Genomic DNA, 14,494 nt, shown 5'->3' on the forward strand with positions numbered 1-14,494 from the left:
GTCGGCTATGTGAGAGGTAGCCATGGCCGCTCGGCTTGAAACGCTTGATCAATAAGCGGATTGTAGGTCTCGGGGTAGAGCTCCGTAGCTCCCCTCCACTAGTGATGTTAGGGCATCCATTTACTACTGCAATATGGCTAGAAACTAAAGTTTTGGATGATGGTTTTGCCTATGCAAGAATCAAGAGCAAAGATAATAGAACAACATTATAGTTTATGATAGTTTGTGTCAACCATGTAAGAAACAAGGATACATTGAGGGACTGCCTCCCAATGCCAAAGAGTTTTGGGAGACTAGTTTTCAATAATTATTGCTATAATGTGGGACTATGGCAGTACTAAGAGAATAAAGCTCTCGTTCCTTATTGTAGGTGAAGATGCCTTTACTTCGGGCTTTGTAGGATTCTTAGCATAAAAAGCTTTTGTGAAATTCCAAAGGATTGAAGAGATGAACAAAGCTTCCAGACAATATGTTTGTAGGCTAGAAAAGAGTATGAAAGAACATATTGGGAAAATAGGGTTGAAGCTAGAGTTAAGACAAAGTATAAAACAATGGATTAAAAGGTGAAGCTAATTGCAATATTATTGCCTCTAGAGAGTGAAGAGTTAGTTAAACAATCCATCCTAGGAGATCTAAGGAAGATTGGCCATAAATTTATAGTGGTATCTCTTAAAGAATTGAAGATTGGCAGTAATAAGTTTCTCTTACTAGTAGAGAGACAAAGTCTCCTAGAGATGTATTGAGACATGGCAAGGCATGTTGTGTGGATCTAGGAGTGGTAGCACCCATGGCGATTTTTACCATAGCACATATACATTGGAACTTGCAATCTATATCGGTGCCCAGGGTTCACTTGCCCAAACTCATTGTAATATTTCTACAAAAAAGTATTAAAGACCCTAGACCCTGCGCAAAAGCAATCCGAATTAATCTCTCACAACAAAGAAACAGTGGCCTAAGTGCTCCATCCTCGTGCATTAATGATACCAGCCTCACGTTGTGCATAGGAAACTGTGGCTAAAAATCGTAACTCACTGTGGGAACTCCCCTTTAAGGGAAAAAAAGATAATGAATTATTTGCAATTTTTTTTATAAAATCCATCCCCTTCACTCGTTGCATGGCAGAGAGAGGGAGTATATGTAGGAGCTTATGGAGGGGCATGGGGAGGAGGGCATGCAATCTGCCACCTATGTGGCCACCCCCCTCCCACCTTCACCCTATAAACCCCCCTTCCCAAGCTTGGAGGGGGCATCGTGAGGAGCTGCCCGCCATTGACCTACTGCCGCTGCCATACTGTCCGCGCCGCCAGGCCGCCGCCACCGCCAACATCATCATCATCATCATCATCATCATCATCATCATCATCATCATCATCATCATAATCATCATCATCGTCATCTTCACCATCGTCATCCTCACCATCATCACTCCTTCACACGTCACCTCTGTCATCCAGAAGCTTGAGAAGCTTCTCTAGACCAAGTTCACCCATGGCTCCCGATTTTTTTAGACCGTGTCTTGCAAGGCCCGTTTCCTGCGCAGGGAAGGAGATCTCGGGCAGTAGTAACTTCCAAACTCGTAAGGGAGCCAAGGGAGAGTTCGCTGAGTCGAAATTTACTTCGTTAATGGAGCGCACACGGGAGCTTCCACCCAAAGTACGAGAGTGGACAATGCCCCGATATTGAATGCCCAGGTTTCGAAAAATAGTCCCACATGGAAAGGATGCATAAAGCATGTTTTAATTCACGTAGGGAAACTTAAATGCATTGGAAAATTTATATACTTGTTCGATTTACAAAGTTCAATTGCATGACGAGTACTTGCATTTGCTTGCACTTCCATGGTCAAGGGTAGACACATTTTGGAACGTATGATGCATAAGTTATAAGTTGAAATTGTGCAAAGGCGTCCTTGTTGCATCACGCAAAGGATAGGTCATATAACAGATAATGCACTTATGTAATAATTTTCTGGTTGTGACTCCTGTATAAGATAATCGTAGATGATCATTAAATGATGCCTAAATAGTTGCAGTGAAAGGAAAAGATTTATGAACTTTGACAAAAAAAAAAAACATATAGTATGCAATTCACATGCAATGATATCTACATTTTAGGTTGAGAAAAGTGATAAAGGATGAATTAAATCTATGATATATTCATTGGCATCTGGTCATGAAAGAATGCTGCATCCATGCATATAGTTCTATTAACCCCAACACGAAGGAAGCAAAAGGAAGTGGAAAAGATGCAGGGCAAAGGCGGAAAAAAGGTAGCCTGACTGAAGAAAGAAAAGGAGAAAAGGCCAAAAGCGCAAGGGCAACCTTAAAAGTCCAAGGCAAAGGCAAAAGGGGAAAGGCGCACCTTGAAATCTTGTAAAAGAGCGCCGGGCTCTCACCCGTGCAATTTGTAAATGTAGACGGGCGGTGGACAGGAAGCTAGGAAGATAGAAGGACAATGGAAAAAAGGGCCTAGGCTATGGCCGGCCATGTAAAAAGGGGATGACCACCCAAAAGGGATTTAGGGTTTTGTATATAAAGTTGAAAAGTGAATGAGAAGCTCATTCTTGTGTGTGGCCAAAAGTAGCTCTCCTCTTCTTCTTCTTCTTCTTCTTCTTGCTTGCTTGAGCTTGTGCTTGAGAGAGGGAGTGTGAGAGTGTGAGGGAATGAGTGTGTGAGGGTGAGGGACCGAGGAGGAGAAGCTCTCCATCTTCTCCTCTCTTCTTCTCTTCTCTTCTCTTCTCTTCTCTTGCTCGCGGCAATGGAGCTTGGAGCGTGGAGCTTGAGGATGGAGCTTACTTGAAGCTTGCACTTGGATCGTGGAGCTACCGGAGTGCGCGGGAGAGGAGGTAACTCGAACGGCATGGAGGTAAGCTCACTACACCCATAGATATGGATGGCGCGTCGGTTATGTGAGAGGTAGCCATTAGTGCTCGGCTTGGAACGCTTGAAACAATAAGCGGTCCGTGGGTCTTGGCGGTTGAGTGAAAGCTCCCACAAGTTCTATTATCAAAATTCGCAATTGGGAAAGGATGCTTCTTCATTAAAATACTAAAGCTTTGAATTCGATGCATCAACGTAGGGTTTATAAGAATTAGCTCTGAATGTCAATCATTATAGTATAGGGCAAGGAAAAGAAAGATCAATGTAGATCCTATAGTTGCATAAAGGCAAAAAGGTCTATGGTCTTGAAATTGCATGGAATGATACATCTCATACATCTTGCAGTTACTTACATCTTTTAAGGAAAGTACTTGCAAGTTTAGAAGAAAGTATTTGCATCGTTAAAGGGAAGATCATCTTTAATCGTGGGTTGGTTAGATCAACCAAGTAATTTGCGTGTAATTGAGTAGCTTACTTGAAATTCATAAAGATACGATTAGTTAGCATATGACAGTCACCTCAATGTGTTAGGTAGAGTTAAGCCATGATAAAATTCTTCTTAGTATCGCACTTGGGATGCCGATTTAATATTTTCGATCTTAAAAGTTCTACCCACATTCACGAAATGTTAGGGTTATTAAATTGCTTGTGTAAGAATGATCTAGGGTTCTCACCCTAAGGATCAGATGACCAAATACTAGACTTCCGCAAGGAGCTTAGGGACCCTAGGGCCAAAACGTTTATCAAGCCTAATAGGGTTAGGGTTTTGGATTGGGTCAATAGGAATCCCAAACCCTATATCTTGATCAAGAAATACCGTATGATGAGAGATATAATCCCACAAGTTAGATACTGATACCTATCTCGGGCTACAAGCTGCAACGTCATATGCTCTTGTGTCTAAATCACAAAATGGTATTGCTACACCTTAGACCAAGCTTGGCGAGTTCTAATTACAAGTCAAATTTCCTAGGAATTGAGTAGTCATCCTACTACAACACTCTTCCTTGGAGACTGATTTGTCAAGCTAGGGTAGTTATGAATTGCCAAGAAAGCAATTGACCAACCAAGTTAGGGTGATGGGGTTGTCCAGGATTTATTGACCATAATATAAGGAAACTTAAGGTAGTGACAATTTGGGTCAACAGGGTATAAACCCTAACCCAAGGAAAAATGGTAAACAAGCAACTCAGCTTACGAAACCCTTGGGATCTTGCTAAGTCGCGATTGATCTAGGATCGAATGCTGGAAGTATTCGGGGAGAAGGAATCACACCTTAGCAGTTGGTTGTACAAACAACCACTGGAATGCTCATGATTGTACACTTAGGTGCACTGTTTGTACTTCTTTGCTCAAGGAACTAATTTAGGAAAAACAACTAATGCTTCAGGTTAAAAGCATGGAGAGAGAGGCAATATCAGTTACCCCCGACCGTCTGCCTGACCCTATCCAAGGGGGTTGTAGCTGCGTCGGGTACGTGGACCAAACCTACCACGAGAGATCTCTCCGTGGGTGCTACTTGGAGTAGGAGGACGCTTGGGTGCCAGGGGAGGCTTTGGTCGTAAATTCCTTGTCTCCGAATCCTATACAAGAGGCCGACGTGACTCGAGATGGGATCTCGAGGCCTGTATACTAGTCAACGGGCGGAACTTGGAATAGCAATCCCTGAGGATTGCTGGGATAGCGTTTGGGCAGATTATTTGATGTATTCCAAAGACTATGATAAATAAATATCAAATGTTGAAAAAGGAACTTGCTTGACATTGTTTTTCTATGTCAGTGCCTAAGTTACGTGAAGGAACCAATGATTAATTGGTTAATTAAGGAAGCTATTTTTGCTTGTCAAACTAAATGTGGTAGGTAATTAGATGGCTAAGCAACCCGAGGAAAGTGCGGTGGACGTGACTTTGGGTTCATCCTACGGAAGGGTGGTCCCGGTTGGCTAGGAACTTTTCTCAAAGGAATTGACAGCGAGGTAACAATGACCTAGAATCAATAGAGCTAGAGATCGATTTATGCTATTTAAGGGGAATGGAATGGGACTATGCCTTACGGGCAGAGAGGTCGAGCTTTGCATCCCTCTCGTTTCCCATTCTCCTTGAACCAAGTGCAGTATAAATCCGCTTCGACCCTGATGTTCTACCCAAAGTGGTTCATTTGCTAGCTACCTCCTAGGAACTTGACTATTGGGAAAACCCTGATTCAAGTCGGTCCTAAGTAGGAAAGGCTAGATGCTTCTACTTCGTGGCAGACTCGAGAAGACCTTGATCGCAAACCCCGTGACATTCCTTGTGAGTGCCGGGCGGCGCTTTCTAGACTCTCTTCCCGATGGGATGCTAAGACGTGTCCTACAAGTGGACAAGGGGACACGTTACGCTCATAGAACTTAAATGAAAGAATAAGAATGAGCATTCTAGAGCCTTCATTTGCACCATATTCTAACATGTGGTTCATAGTGTCTAAGAAAAATGGTACACTCAGGTTTATACAATATCTTTAGTCTAAGAAGAGATAGAGTAGGATATTAAAGAAAGAAAGATTCAGAGCTTATGGAGGACGATGAAGACCTTGAACCTATAGAAGAGTAAGTGGGACATACTAGAGGATATGTAGGTTTAGAGGGGGTGGATGTTGAGACACTGTGTGTCTAAAGTGTGAAAACAAACATGTTCTTCAATGTTACAAGGTTTCAATGAATGCCTATGGGATGGGTAATTTAGTGATTTATGTGGTTTGTTAAGAATAAGTCAATGTATAACACAATGTAAAGCACTAATTCATATGTTGGACATGTAAATGACCAAAATTAAGTGTTAGAGATAATTACTAGTATACCATGCCTTATTTTGAGTGGTATAAGTCTTCCAAGCCAAAAAAATAAAAAACTAGTGTGTTTATAAAAAAGTAACATTTTTGACTATTTTGAGAGGAATTTGCCAATTCTTCCCACATTGGCTTGTCAACTAAGCTTTTTTTCTTCAATTTGAGTATCTAAATGACCCTATTTTAAGTTTATATGCAAAATTTATGGTTAAAACAAGTTGCAACTAGGCATACAAAAGAAACCAAATGTAGGAAAAGCAGACAACAATAGTTTGGAAGCCAAAAAGCATGAAAAGCAATAGTGAAAGCAAGCCTAAACTATTGTAAATTATTATAAATAGAGATTTGAGCCATTTTTTGAGGTCTGTGAAAATAAACAAGTGATTTACTACTATGATTAACAAGCTTGATAAAAGACAAGTGATTCTACCTCTTAATGGGTGCCTTTAGCCCAAAAAGGCCTACTCTAAGAGGTTATTTTTGGGATAGATCTGAAGATATCTTTACCTATTACCATAGATGAGAACTAGAAGTGTTTGTGTGCTATAATTGAAGAGATCTCATAGGGTTTTACCTAAGAAAGAGGGGTGAAGTGATTTTAGCTCATTTTATGCATATTTGGGCTATTTTAGTATGGGACAATATTTCCAAGTGTTTCCTTTGTATTTGTGGTAGTAATTTCTTTTGGGCTTAAAGAGTGATGTTGAGCTATTGTCTCAAATGAAATTTGCCAAACTATCATCTTAGGCATAGTGTATTTAGCTTGAAGGTATTCATTGTAGTTATATAGAGTTTCCAAGAGTAATACAATTTCTTGACGGGTTTATCTGTTTATAGAGTTTCCAAGAGTATTGGGTTTATTTGTCTCTTGTGATCTATAGTATATTCAAGAGTCCTTGTTCTAATATTTTTTTCTTCCATTTATATTCTCTTTTCCTTGATCCCCAATGGATTTAAGCCTAGACATTTCCAATCCTCAACACTGCAAACTAGTGGACACATTCACATGTTCATGTGCACTAGTGCACATATACACTAATGATCTCTACACTAACTCGCACTTGATGATAGTGTAGCCATGTGCATGATCTCTTGTGCACATCCTATGTGCACCATTTCCATAGATTGTGCATTTGTGCACTAGTGCACAAGTGCACTTATGTAGCTCCTTGCACATTTTGTATCCATCCCCTTACACCCCATTGTGCACTGACTAGTGCACATATCCTTAGGGCACTTTGCACCATAGCATATACCTACATCCACCCCTTAGTACATCTACTACCACTATTCACTAGTGCATATGTGCATGAGTATAATAACATTGCACCACTAATACACATGTGCACTAATGCACTCACCTTGCACCATCCTAGTGTGCTCATCCTTGTGCACCCTTGTATAGTGCACACTACACATACCTCCTTGCACATAGTAGATAATTGCATCATAGTGCACACTAAGGCACCCCTTGGTGCACATAGGTGTACTCATGCAACCACTAGTGCACATGTGCCCTTACCTTGCACTATCTTAGTGCACTTACATTGCACTAAGGTGTGCACTAGTACACTTATCTTGCACTAACTTAGCATATTGCACTAAGGCGTGCACTAGTACACTTACCTTGCAATAACTTACCACACTTATCTTGCACTTAGTGCACACACCAAGTGCACATCTCCATGCATAGTCCACCAATGCACTTTGTTAACCCCTTGCACATCATAGCGCACCTGTGCACTACTATACCACCAGCATAGTCAAGTACAGAGTCACCATTGTGCACATCCTTATACTTCAACACATACCCTTGCAGTCCATGGTCTAACTGTGCACTTGATCATATCATAATACTCACCTCATTGCACTTTAGTGCACATGTGCACTAGTATGCTCCTAATGCACTAGCTACCTACACAAGTGCACTCACCTTTTGCACTAGTTTGAATCCTTGCACACCACCCTTGTGCACTCCTCTTGCACGCACCTATTGTGCATTTGTGCACCTAACTACCACAATTCAAACAACATAAGCATAGCCTAGTTGGACATGTAGCACTACACTAGTGCACTACTACATGACCCTTAGTGCACTTTCCTTGCACATGTGTACACATGCACACATGCACTAATGCATGACAACCCTTGTGCACTTATCTCACTACAAACCCTATGCATGCAATCCTAGCACATTAACCCTCTACACATCACTTCATCATGTAGGCATAAGAAAACTTGACTTGAGCATCCATTGTCATCTAGTCTAGTGCATGTAGAAGAGCATTTGTCTCTTGTTTTATAGCAATAATAGTAGCACCCCTTGGATGCATAACGAGTTGTGGGATGAGCATACTACTTCTTTTCCTTATGGATGGAATTGCCACATCTGATGCAAATCTACATTCTCATGTTGATCAAAACAAAATTATGTTATTGTAGATGTAAATAGTTGTATTGAAGAACATGTGCATTATTGCACCTGTGCACATAACTTTGAGCATAAAGCCTTCTGCATAGAGGCTCTTGTACATAAACTACTCAGCACATTCCAACACATTAGTACATTGCAATTAGCACATGACACTCGCATTTCACGCACACTCTAGAGCATTGGAGTCCAAAGGTTTCATTCATACAAGTATAGGACATCTGCACACATACACACATGCACGTAAACTAGGATACCTTCCTTGTGCACCTCCCTTACACACAAATCTCCATACACATATGGGCATCTACACCTACATTATTACTCTACCAAAAGGACTCCAAATTAGCTACAAGTTTGGTGCATGATAGGCCTATACACATCCTCATGCACACGTGCACATGTATGCACCCTTGCACACAACCGAGTGCATGTGAGACCAAACACATGACCTCTTAGCTTACACTAGTTGAGTAAAGAATACACATAATCAAAGTGGGAAAAGCTTGAAGAATGAGGATAAACCAAAAATTTGGTTCACATTAATTCTTTTTTGAAAATCAATCAAACCCATTAAATTGAAAACACAAACAATGTCATTAACTTGGACCATGATTTTCTAAAGGCATTGTAACTTGTTTGATTGGTGAATTTGAAAAGAGAGAAAGCATGCTTGTGTACACTATACTTGAACACTACTCAATGTAATGTGAAGTTTAGAACATGGGTGATCATTGCTTAGATAAATCAATAGAAACTTGTGAAAAACACTAGACAAAACCATAGAAATCTAACTAGACAACAAATGATAAGACTTACGAAGCAAAAATAAGGGCAAACCCAAAACCTAGAAACCACCCAAATGATCAAAGAGGTGATCTATGACTTAAAAACTCTGCATGGGTGTATGCACTTGAGAAGTGGACTTGAACTTCTGCCTTCCATAACAAGTAGAGACCCTAGTTCTAGTAGACTGATTGATATTGAGAACATCCCTATATGCATCCTCATAAACTAAGACATTGAATTGGCCAACTTGAAGACCATGATCACAGATGTAACACAATGTATAGAGTCAAAAACCTGTTAGGAGCCTTGGATGATTTCCAAGATATTGGTGATACCTTCTTGATGATGAGTACCTTTTAGAATCCTACCAATTTTGATGTCTCAAATATGACCCCTGGGGCCATGAAACAAAATCTTCTAGAGCCAGAAGGCCAAGGCACAAACATTATTAATTGGTTGATGGACATCAACAAAGATATAGGACAATAGCTTTCAAACGAACAAGTAGGGATGGACAATATCCAAATAATGTTAAATGTTGGAGTACTAAGATCCTTGCAAGATCTGTTACTACATCTTCTACAAAGACACTTGTTTGATTGCATAGATATGCTTCAAGTAGGAACTAACATAATTCAAACCCTCTTGACTGAGATGGAAAATACACCAAGGACTAAGGATCAAGTATAGATCCCTCTTGTGACCAAGCAATTTGATAAGTATACGGCTAAGTATGACCCTTATATATTTATTGAATAGTTTGAGAAGGTTTACAAATTGAACAACCTTATGGGCAACACTTAGTAGATGCGAGCATTTGGATTGTGACTAGGAGAAAAGGGATTGACTTGATTCATTGGGCTTGATACCATTGAGAAAGCCTCATTTACGTTGCTCAAAGATATATTCATTCAACACTTTATGGAAGTTGGTTATGGCAATAACCTCATTGTTTGGCTAATAAACATTAAGAAATAAGAAGAGGAGAGCATGAGAGACTATGTCTCTGAAGTTAAAAACCTTTTTAAGTAAATACTAATTGTAAAAAAACCCACTACCAAGGCTGTAATGAAGGTATTCATCAAGGAAAATTGTGATGAAAGGATATACAAGACCATGGTAAGAAATTTAGGTCTTCTAATGTGCTCGACTGAGGAGTCCTCAGCAAAATGATTTAGTGGTCCATTGAGAGGCTTTTCCTAAGCAATGCCATCCAACACTCCCCAGAATAATACCGAGTCCACCTTGCAATGGAAGGTTCTAGTTGTGACCCATAAGGATCAACTTGAATTCAAGTTTTTAAATTGAACTAAGGTTGCTTGTCAATTTAGCCTTTGAGTGTCTGCTTGTGCTAGATCACTTGAACTAGAGCCGACTCGTATTGCACTTGGTTCAAAGAAAGAAAAATGAGAGGAAGAATAGATACATCAACCCCTCTAGTTATAGGGTATAGTCTCACTTTGGTCCCCTAAAATGACATGAAGTCAAGGTTCTAGCTAATCTTTACTTGGTCAATGTTTACTTCTAATAAATGTATAATATTGTAGAGAAGCTCTTGGCTCATTGAGGCCATTGTGCCTTATGATGGATTTGTTGCTCGAGAATCTCACCTTTCTGCTTTTCTCAATTGGTTAGTGTTAGTTAACTAATTACCTAATATGCTTATGTTTGAACATATAAAACCAACTTCTTTAATTAACTTTTTTGAGCATAGGTTTTGTTCACATAATTTAGGGTCATGACACTCAAACAAAAGAAAATAGTCATTTGAAAAATAACTTTTATGTATTTGAAAGATTCTTAGACAATTCCACCTTTGCCTAGATGAAAGAACAACTCAAAAGTTTTATTTCCATCAAGATTTTGCCCTTAATTTAGTAATTGTTGGAAGAGAGGGAGAGAGACAGAGTGGAGCGGAAGATGAGCCTCAGCTCATTGTTGTTGTTCTTCCATTATTCTTCCGTCATACAAATTGAAAGAGACTTACACACATAGGTATGACTAACCAAGACTAACTGTGGTTAAGTCAATGACTACACTGACTTATTGAATGTCACACACGTGTACAGCTGTATCCAGCTAATGTCAGTCACACACATAAATATAGATTGACTGAAGAGTGACGAGAGCTTGATATTCCAACACTCCCCCTCAAGCTCAAACCATCTAATAAACTCCAAGTAGTTGTCTGAAGTATATGAACTTTTCTTTACCAAGAGACTTGGTAAGTATATTTACTACTTGGTTTTCAGTCTTCACATGAATCAAGTCAATTTGCCCTGTAAGAACCATTTCTCTGATGAAATGGTAGTGAACCTCAATATGTTTGAACCTAGCATGGTAGACATGATTGCTAGCCAACATAATACTACTGAGGTTATCACAATGCAATCTCACTCTGCTTTCCAGCTGTATTCCCAAGTCTTTCAATAGTTTCATCAACCAAACTGCTTTGCAAGTCGCTAGGCAGCTCCTCTGTACTCAACTTTTGTACTAGATAATGCAAATGTAGGCTATTTCTTACTCTGCCAATTGATCATACTACTGCCCAATCCAAATGCATAACCACTGGTTGACCTCTTGTCGTAGGCACAACCAGCCCAATCAGCATCAGTAAACCCTATCAAGTCAATAGATTTTCCATATGCATAAAATAGCCCATAATTTGTAGTACCCTTTACATAACTCATGATCCTCCTGACTGCATCTAAATGTGGTTTGTGAGGCTTCTGCATGAACTATTGAGATGACAAGCTTGACACACGCATACATTAATGATGGATTGCTTGGTTAGATAGGTCCACACGTCTACACTTAGCACGTTGATGGTCATTATGACTCTCACATGGCCACTGACTCATTACTTATTATATTCAGGTTGTTACACCTATTTACAGCTGCTGGTATAGTTATAGCGCCAGTCGACTAGTGTAGTCTGTTATGCATTGTTTGACTTAGTAGGCCACTTTCCTTTATGTTGTATCTTATCTATACTTTGCGTACATTGTAAAGTGTGTGGAAGAAGAAGAAGAAACCATCAAAAAAACATTTTGGCCTCCATCTCTCTTCTTGTCTCTTGAGTGAGCTTCTCCTTGTGCATTCTGTGTGTGTTCGGCGCAGCATCTTGAGCAAGTCCCCCCACCATGCGATTCTTGACATGGTATCAGAGCTGCACCACTGAGAGAGGCTGATTTCAAAGGCTAAAGTGAAGGAGAAGAAGCAAGGTTCGAGCAAGCAAGCCATATGTAAGAAGCTCTCCCATTCTTCGACTCTTTCTCTTGGATAGTGCCTGTGGAGGCACCGAAAGTAGGACAGAGCAAAGATCTCAGATTGCAATGAGATTTGGTGTGCCTAAAGAGCGCTGTCTATTCCGCAGATAGCTCCTTTAGGGCCTTCCCATAGTTATTTTGGGCATCTGAGGCCGTTTCAGGCCCCGTTTTAGAGCCGCAAGGTTGCGGACAACAGTTCAAGATACCCTGCAATTTCAGTTGTGTCTGTCGTATACAGGTGCACAGGTTACAGATTTCATATCTGTAAGTTCAAAGGTGTTTACCAGCAAATAAACAGAAGGTTTATCTGCAAATTGATTGCAGATTGCATGTATTGTTGAGCAGACAATGAAAAAGGCTGTCTGGTGTATTGTTGTGCACTAGAGGTCGAGGGTTGCAAAAGATTTGCTTGTTGTTTGGTATTAGTTTTGTGATAATGGCAGAGAACAGTGGAAACCCCATCATTGAGAAGCTCAAAAAGAACAACTACCCTTCATGGAAGTTCCGTATCACGAACTTCCTTATTGGAAAAGGCCTCTACGAGTTTGTTTCAGGTGAAGAAAAGGAGTCGAAGGTGAGTGATCCTCCAACTGTAGAAGAGACAAAGGCACGAAAGGAATGGAATGCAAAAGACAAAAAGGTCATGTATTGGTTGTTTGCAGTAATTGACAATAATATGCTGGGACATATTAGAAATGCAAAGAATTCATATGCAGCTTGGACCATACTTGAAAGTGTGTTTTCGGTAAATACAAAGGCACGAAAGATTCAACTCAAGCAAGAGTTGAATACATTGAAGAAAGGGAAGATGTCTATCAATGAGTATGCACTAAAGGTAAGGAGCATTGTAGATGCCTTGGCAGCGATTAATGCAATGATTGATGATGATGATTTGGTGTCGTCTACCTTGGGTGGACTTAACAATGAAAAGGCTTGGAAGTCTTTTGTAACTTCTGTATATGTTAGAAAGCCATTTCCAGATTTCGATGAGTTGGTCTCCCTTATGATCACTAAAGAGATCAACATGTAGAGTGAGACATCTAAAAGAAGTGGTGAAAAGGTCCAAGATTTCTACTCCAATTCAGGAAGGGGACATGGTAGGTTCTCTTCAAGAGGCTGTGGTACAGGACGTGGTAGTGACAACCAGCAAAACAGATTGAATCAGCAATTTGGCGATATGCAGGTTTTAGGAGGTCGTGGTAACTTTAGAGGTAGGGGAGCTTTAGAGGAAGAGGTGGATGGCAGAACAGAGGTTCTAACAACTCTGGTATTGTGTGTCACTACTATGGCAAAACAGGTCATATTGCAGGTTAATGTTATGCTAAGAAAGATGATATTCCCAGTGGTAAGTTGCAACAAGGAAACTATGCATCGTTTTCACGACAGAATGAAGACAAAAATGAACGCCTGTTTGTTATGCAACATATGCTGAATGCTGTTACAGGAAAGGGAACACATGATGATGTTTGGTATGTTGATTCAGGTGCATCCAATCATATGACCAGCCATGCAGAATGGTTTGGAGAGATGCAGGATTTGCAAAATGTAGGTTATGTGCAGAAGGGTGATGATTCATGCCACCCAATTTCACACATTGGAAAAGTTCCCTTGTCCTTGCATGATGGTAAGACAAAGAGTCTTTCAGATGTATTACATGTGCCATCTATTACAAAGAACTTGGTGTCAGTTGGTCAAATGGTAGAGCAAGGGCTGTAAGTCAGATTTAATGCAAAGGGCTGCTTTGTAGAAGACTTCAATGACAAGTGCAGGTTGGTAGCAAAGGGAAGTAGAGTTGGATATATGTTTACTCTGGATGTTGGAATTCCTACTATGAATGCTGCTATGTATGCTAAAGGAAAAGGTGTTATTGCAGATATTGAAATTTGGCACAAACGCATTGGACATGCAAATGTACAAAGGCTGAAATTAATGCAGTCCAAAGGGTTGGTTACAGGTTTTCCTACATTTAGAGTTGCAGAATTTCATAAGGTATGCGAAGCATGTCAGTTTGGTAAGCAGGCAAGACAACCCTTTTCACATGACAGAGATGTAAGCAAAAATATCCTTGATGTTGTGCATACAGATATTTGGGGGCCTACACAAAATGTATCGCTTGGACGTAGTTCATACTTTGTCACATTCATTGATGATTGTTCTAGAAAGCTGTGGGTATATTTTATGAAGGAAAAGAGTGAAGCGTTTGAGCACTTTATAACTTTCAAGGCTATAGTTGAAAGAGAAACAGGCTTGAAAGTAAAGTGCTTGAGGTCAGATGGAGGGGGAGAGTACCTCTTGAATGA

The sequence above is a fragment of the Lygodium microphyllum genome, chromosome 2 (assembly GCF_053477565.2).
Source record: "Lygodium microphyllum isolate KBCC chromosome 2, Lygodium_microphyllum_v1.1.10, whole genome shotgun sequence".
Classification (NCBI taxonomy): domain Eukaryota; kingdom Viridiplantae; phylum Streptophyta; class Polypodiopsida; order Schizaeales; family Lygodiaceae; genus Lygodium; species Lygodium microphyllum.